This window comes from Marmota flaviventris, chromosome 16 (genome assembly GCF_047511675.1).
Source record: "Marmota flaviventris isolate mMarFla1 chromosome 16, mMarFla1.hap1, whole genome shotgun sequence".
NCBI lineage: Eukaryota > Metazoa > Chordata > Mammalia > Rodentia > Sciuridae > Marmota > Marmota flaviventris.
Window position 1 is genome coordinate 13,553,587 of NC_092513.1, and position 6,993 is coordinate 13,560,579.

The 6,993-nt window shown below is 41.6% G+C and overlaps 1 long non-coding RNA gene across 1 annotated transcript; it reads right to left on the reverse strand.

The window, feature by feature from the left end:
* Nucleotides 1–287: 287 nt before the first annotated feature.
* Nucleotides 288–4,308, reverse strand: LOC114103313 (uncharacterized). The gene is made up of 3 exons (XR_003584647.2): nt 4,236–4,308; nt 1,999–2,228; nt 288–510 (listed from the first exon to the last, which is right to left on the reverse strand). It is a non-coding gene; the product is annotated as an uncharacterized lncRNA (long non-coding RNA).
* Between the last annotated feature and the right edge of the window lie 2,685 nt (nt 4,309–6,993).

A 6,993-nucleotide genomic window follows, 5' to 3' on the forward strand; every position in this document is an offset into this window, starting at 1 on the left:
TTGTGTGAAACATTAAGATCAGAATTTTCACGTTATGAAAGTTGTTGCTGAATGTGTAGGTTGGTCAAAATGTTTGTGGACATGTACCGTCTACACGGGAGCTGTCATCCTGTCACAGCCACGCAGAAAGCAGAGGGCACAGACCTGCTGATGGTATTTACTGTGAGCAGTTATTTTAAGTATTCTCAGAGACAACAATTTGATACGTGCAGCTGTCATTTACATCTCATTCAGGGAGTGCGACTTTCTGTTTACATCAAATAACTGTTCTCCTTCGTTGGTTTTGTTTTTTAATTTCTAGTTTTATTGCAGATTTGAAAAATGAGGCGTTAGCTGTTTCTGTTGGCTCCATTATCTGCAGCAGAACTTTGCAAATGGCTAATGATGGTGGTTTGATAATGTCATCAGATGTTCCAAAGAGAGAAGCAGTTCAGCCCAATTACGGCTCTTCATGCCTGTGCAACTTATGGAATCAATGTAAAGGGGTTTCTTCTTTCAGAAGTGAAAGGTCTGTGAATTATTGATGTTCTGTTATAAATTCAGTTTAAAAATTCATGAACAAAAATAGAATGATTTTTTTTTGCAGAAGTAATTTAAATACAATTTTTGGAGGCGCCCTGCTCTATGGAACAAATAACACACTCTTAATGCTGTTAAGAAACCAAATGGTCTTGGCAATGATTTCTTGGCTATGACACCACAGGCAACAAAAGTAAAAATAGACAAGTGGGACCACATCCAACAAGAAAGCTTCTGTAGGCAAAGGACACCAGCAAGAGAGGAAAAGGCAAACTTCAGAGGGGGAGAGAAACACTTGCCAGCCTTATATCTCACTGGGAGTTAACACCCAAAAGATGTCAAGAACTCCTACAAATTAATAGCAAAAATTAAATAAATAATAACTCAAGTCTAGTTCTCAAATAGACATTTCTCCAAAGAAGACATACAAATAAGTAACAGGTATATAAAAAGGTGCTTGACGTCATTAATAAGGGAAATGCAAATCAAAACCAGGAGATGTCATCTCATGCTTGGTAGGATGGCCATTCTCGGAAGGAAGGAAGAAAGGAAGGACAGAACTAGTGTTGGTGAGGATGTGGGAAAACTGGACCTTGTGCACTATTGGTGGGGATATAAAATGGTGCAGCTGCTCAGAAAACAGTATGGAGGTCTCTCTAAAAGTCAAAAATAGCATTCCAATATGATCTAGCAACTTCTGGGTATTTATCGGAAAAATTAAAAATAGGATCTCAAAGAGATATTTGCCTCCCGTGTTCATTGTGGCATTATTCGCAGTAGCTAAGGGGTGGAAACAACTTAAATGCCTGTTGATAGGCCAATGGCTAAAGAAAATGTGATATGTACATACAATGAAATATCATTCAGCCCTACAAAAAGTAGCTGCATATGCTACAACAGGATGACCACTGAAGCCATTACACTAAGTGAAATGTCACACACGGAAGGACAGCGTGGGCAGGATTCCATTCCTATGAGACATCTAAAGTCATCAGACTCGGAAGCAGGAAGTAGAATGAGGGGTGCCAGGGCCTGGGGATGGGAGAAATGAGGTTTTGCTGCTTGATGGGATAGAGTTTCAGTGAAGGAAGATGAGAAAGTTCTAGAGCTTTGCTGCATGACAGTGTGCATTTAGTTAGCAATACTGCACTATGCACTTAAAATTTATAATGATGGCAGATCTCGAGTTATGTGGTTTTTACCACAATTTTTTAAAAAAACCAAAATGGGGCAGAAATATATTTGGAATTGTTCCTGGCATACACATAATTTGTGATTGCATCCAATCAAGCTGTGATAGTCTTTAATTTAAATAGAAGTGACATAGTATACAAATATATATATACACACACATGCACAGAACTACAATAATACACACACACACACACATATGCACACACAATTTTATGATAAAGCTGATACTGAATAAAAAAATGCTTTTGCCTAAAATTTTTTCTCTATGCCCTGGCCAAATCCTACCTGCAGCTGTCTCCACTCTGTGCTTTCTTTCTTATGGTCACATTTCTGTATTTTATTTGGCTTGTTAGCACAATTGATCTCCTCCCACCTCCTCTTGGACTTTTCTCCTTGGCTTTTAAGATAGTTCAGATTTTTGGTGTTGTGCTCCTCAGCCCCCTTTATTGGCTCCTTCTCCTTGGTTTGGCCTCTGATTTTAGGATGGCTCCTTTCTCTTCATCCACAGTTGCTCCCTAGGTAATATTAATCAGTTCTACATTTTAAATACCAAGTATAAGCTGATAGTTCCCCGATTCTTATCTCTATTCCTGAAATCTCTGAACTCCAGGTTGATGTATTCAGACATGTGTTTGACATCTAGACTATTTAATAAATATCACAATGCAACCTGTCCCCAAAGAAACTCAGTTTCATCTGACCAGAATCAATTTCATCCCAGTCTTTTAAAAGTGTCATCAGTCACCACCTTGTTCCCCTGCCCACCCCCGCCTGCCATCAGTCACCAAGTCCTGAATCTACCCATTTCTTCCCATATTCATTCCTACTGCCTGTCCCAGCCTCTGTCACCTCCTCCCTGGACTCCACAACCCTTCCTAACTGACCTCCCTACTCCTCACTCTTGCCTCGTCTACAAATTGCTCTCCTCAATTTGTAGACAAGGAGATATCTTCTAAAACCAAAATCTGATCATTTTGATCTTCTGTGCTCCAAAGTCTCCAGCAAGAGGATAACTCCCTGCTGTGGCCTGCTAAAGCCTCCACTGAGTTTCTCTGTGCTTGCATCTGCCTCCTGCCTCTGGTGCTCTTCTCATCCAGTTCATAGAATACATTAAGAGCTTTCTGAGTTGGGGCACGATGGCATGGACCTGTAGTCCCAGCAGTCGGGAGGCTGAGGCAGGAGGATCACTTGAGCCCAGCCTAGGCAACATAGGGAGATTCTGTCCCAAAACAACAAAACGAACAAAAAAACCACAATGTTCTGTCTTTGAGCCAGGTATGACTGCACATCCCTGCAATCCCAGCTACTTAGGAAGCAGAAGGAGGAGGGTTGAGTTCCAGGCCAGCTTGGGTCACATAGTTAAACCCTGTTGCAAAACCAAAAAGCCACAACATTCTCACCTGAAGGACTTGTGCTTGATGTTCCATTTGTCAGGTGTGTTCTTCCCTCGGATTTACAAATAGCCAGCTCTGGCCTCCCAGAAAGTCATTCCCTAAGCAGCCTGTGCGCTCCACTCTCTACCCTATTACTGTCTCCTTTCCTTTTGTGGTGCAGGGGATTGAACCCAAGACCTTGCACACGCCAGGCAAACACTTCCCCCCTGAATTACAGCCTAGACATGTTTTATTTTCTTAATTGCACATATCACTATTGGAAACCATTGCCACTTCATACATATTAGTTTACTCTCTTATTTTCTATTTCCCAATAGAATGTAAGCACCACAAAAGTAAGGCTGCCACATTTAGCAAGTAAAAAAAACACTCCACTAAATTTGAATTTTAGGTAAGCAAAGGATGATTTTTAGTATAAGCATATCTCATGCAATATTTGGGACATACTTTTACTCAAAATTTATTTTCAGCCAGGTGTTGTGGGGCACACCTGTAATCCCAGCTACTTAGGAGGCTGAGACGGAAGGATCACAAGTTTGAGACCAGCCTGGAAAACTTAGTGAGACCCTGTCTCAAAATAAAATATAAGAAGGACTGGAGATATAGCTCAATGGTAAAGTGTCCTGCAGTTCAATCTCCACTACCAAATATGTATTTTTTTATTAATTATCTGAGATTCAAATGTAACTGAGCATCCTATATTTTATCTGGGAACCCAGTGCAAGAATAGAAATCCTGGCTGCTTTATTTATACCCCTAGACTGATGATGAATGATGATGGATGTCTGACATCTGGCAGGCACTGTCCCCATCCTCACAAAGATGATTAGTGATTGATTGAAAGGAGGTAAATATATCAATTTGTATGATGTTCAATCTAAAAAATTAGTCTTGCTATCTAGACTGTAGCCCAGTGGTTCTCAAACTTGAGCCTGTAGCAGAATCACTCTAGGCTTGTTAAAACACATACTTCCCAGACTGAGAGTTCCTGATTCAACAGGTCTGAGGCAGTTTTGCAAATCTGCATTTCTAGTACATTCACAGATGGGCCTGAGGCTGCTGGTCCTGGGCCGCCTCTTAAGAACCACTGGTCTAGCCCAAGGGAGAAGTCTATGGTCTCTGGCTTACCTATTACGCTGATGACCTTGCCTCAAATTCAATAGACTTAAAAAGATACGGTAGTGAGTATTCCAGTCCATCAGAAGCAAAAATTGGGCCTGTTAAGACAGGATCACCTTTTCCCCATGACCAGCCTTACCTTTGTACAGCCAAGGCAGTGTTTTTAAAAGAACAGCCCTTGGGTGAGTGAGAACTCTCTGGGCGCAAAGAATGTGTGTGAGGACCAGATGCACACTTTAGAGGAAATTCATGTGGCAATCAGCACGTCTCAGGGCAGAAGCAGGAGTCCTGTGACAGTGTCTTAAAAGCTGGGCCAAACGGAATGAAGTCTCAGGAGGCCCCATTTATGTTTTCCAAGTTAATTAAATTTATTTAATCAGTTGTTTCAGAGCGAGTTTTCCCTTTAGGATTGGTAGCCCATGACAACAGACAGACTGAGGACAAAGAATCAGCTCTACCAGGAGGCTACATGAAATGTGTTTCAACACAATTTATGACGCTGAGATACTCCGGAGACCTCATCATTTCCATAAAATATGATTCCTCATCCCTAGCCCTGAGCACCTCTGGCCATATACCTTGGAGATATATATATATATATATATATTTTTTTTTTTTTCCCCCCGTCTCCTTTTCCCTTGGTCCCATGTGGCCAGATTAGTGTCTTGTAATAAATTTTTGTAAGTTTCCACTTTCATTTTATTTTATGAGTTAGGAGACAGAATAGAGAGGTTAACTCTGCTTCAGTTTTGGAGTAACCTTGCCCGGATGGCTGTTTCTTAGGCAATTTTAGCCACAGCTCTATTTTCCCAGTTTCTCAGGTTTCAACCTTGAAACCATCTTCCCACCCCCACTTCCATCCCCCACTGGTTTCCCACTCCTTTCTTTTCCCTTACTTCCCCGGTGTGGCCCTGGGTCGGGTCCTTGCACTCTTCCCTGGCTTCCATACTGTTCTTCCTTTTAGCCACTCAGTATCGACTGTGTGCTCACCACGGCCAGCTTGTGCCAAGCGTGATAGGGACCATGATAATGTCTTTCCCTTTTGCTCCAAGCATTGGTTTGATCATCTCCTGACTATGAACCAGCCGTGCTGGGATGTGCCCTGGACATCCCCCCAGAGAGTATGGATGGGTCTTGCCCGAGTTTCTGTCCATCCTGGGATGCTCTCTGTTGAAGTCCTATCTCAACATGGTTGTTTCGGTTCCCCACAGCACCTTAGTTGAACTGTCTCCTCTCTCCGTCCTCCACTGCCCATGGTCGTCCTTTTTAATTCAAAAGGCATCACACTAGTCAGACTTTGTATTACTGTGGCGTGTCTCAGGTCCATTTCTTGGCCAGAGAATAAGCCCTGGGCTTCACGTGGTATTCATCTGTGGTAGTTCCTCCAGGAACTGTTCCTACAGGATCTGCTCCTAGTTACAGGATTAAAAAGGATCCAGTAGTATGGCCACTCAGTGTTTGAGGAAGAGGATACCTCTTGAGAGAGGTGTTGCTGGGCAATTGTGTCTTTGTGTGAACATCCTAGAGAGCACTTACACAAACACAGATGCTAGAGGACAATCACTCCACACAACCAGTAAACACAGATGTGTGGGGCTGCCGCTGTGGAACACAGTATACTGGTATATGGTAATAACCTTTCTTTTTTATTTTGTTGTTGTTGTTATTATTTGGTACTGGGGCTTGAACTCAGAGGTACTTAACCACTGAGCCACATTCCCAGACCCCATCCCTTTTTTTTTTTTTTAACTTTTGAGACAGGGCCTCACTAAGTCACTTAAGGCCTTGCAAGTTACTGAGCCTGGCCTTGAACTTGTGATCCTCCTGCCTCAGTCTTCCAAATTGCTGGGATTACAGGCATTAGCCACCATATCGGGTACCTTTATTTCTTTAATAAGTAGAAAGAGTAGGGAGGTGAAGGGAGGAGGTAAGGGGGTAAAAAATGATGGTGGAATGATCACTACCCTAAGTACATGTATGAAAAAGACACAAATGATGTGAATATACTTTGTATACAAGCAGAAATATGAAAAATTGTGTTCTATATATGTAATATGAATCATAATGCATTCTGCTGTCATATATAACAATTTAGAATTAAAAAAAATAAGTAGGAGTATACTCCAAAATCATGATACAAAATATAGTCAGCACATGAACCAGTAATTAGTACCATTACCATGTATTGAGCACTGTCCATGACTGTGTGGGCAGTACTTTTATTCAACTGGTAGTGCAGCAGGCCTGTTCACATCAGTATCACCACCAGCAGGTGAGTCATGCATATGCTAGGGCATCACTGAGCCATAGGAATTCTTCAGCTCTATTTCAATTTCATGAGGCCACTGTCATATGCAGGGTCTGTTATCCACTGAGATGTTGTGTGATTGTACTGTGATTAAGTCCAACATAACAAAGGTCATTAGCATATGTGTCTGGAGCAAAAAAATATGACAGCACATCTTCATTACAGCAAAGATGTTGCTACCCAAACCCTAAACACTAACCATGTCCTCTACCAGCTTTAGCCTTCTGCTTTGGAGAATCTGGCATGATGAATGGTACTTAAGCCCTCTTACAGTCAACATGTTGCAAAAGTGACTTAGAACCAAAAAATTTTTGAGATTGACTATAGTCTTATTTTGACTCTCCTCAGTAGTTGCAATCTTGCATTTTATCTTTATTTTTACTTATTATTACAAGATCTCTAATAAATGGGCTCAGTGGTAGAACACCTACCTAGCATGCACAAGGCCCTGTTTACAGA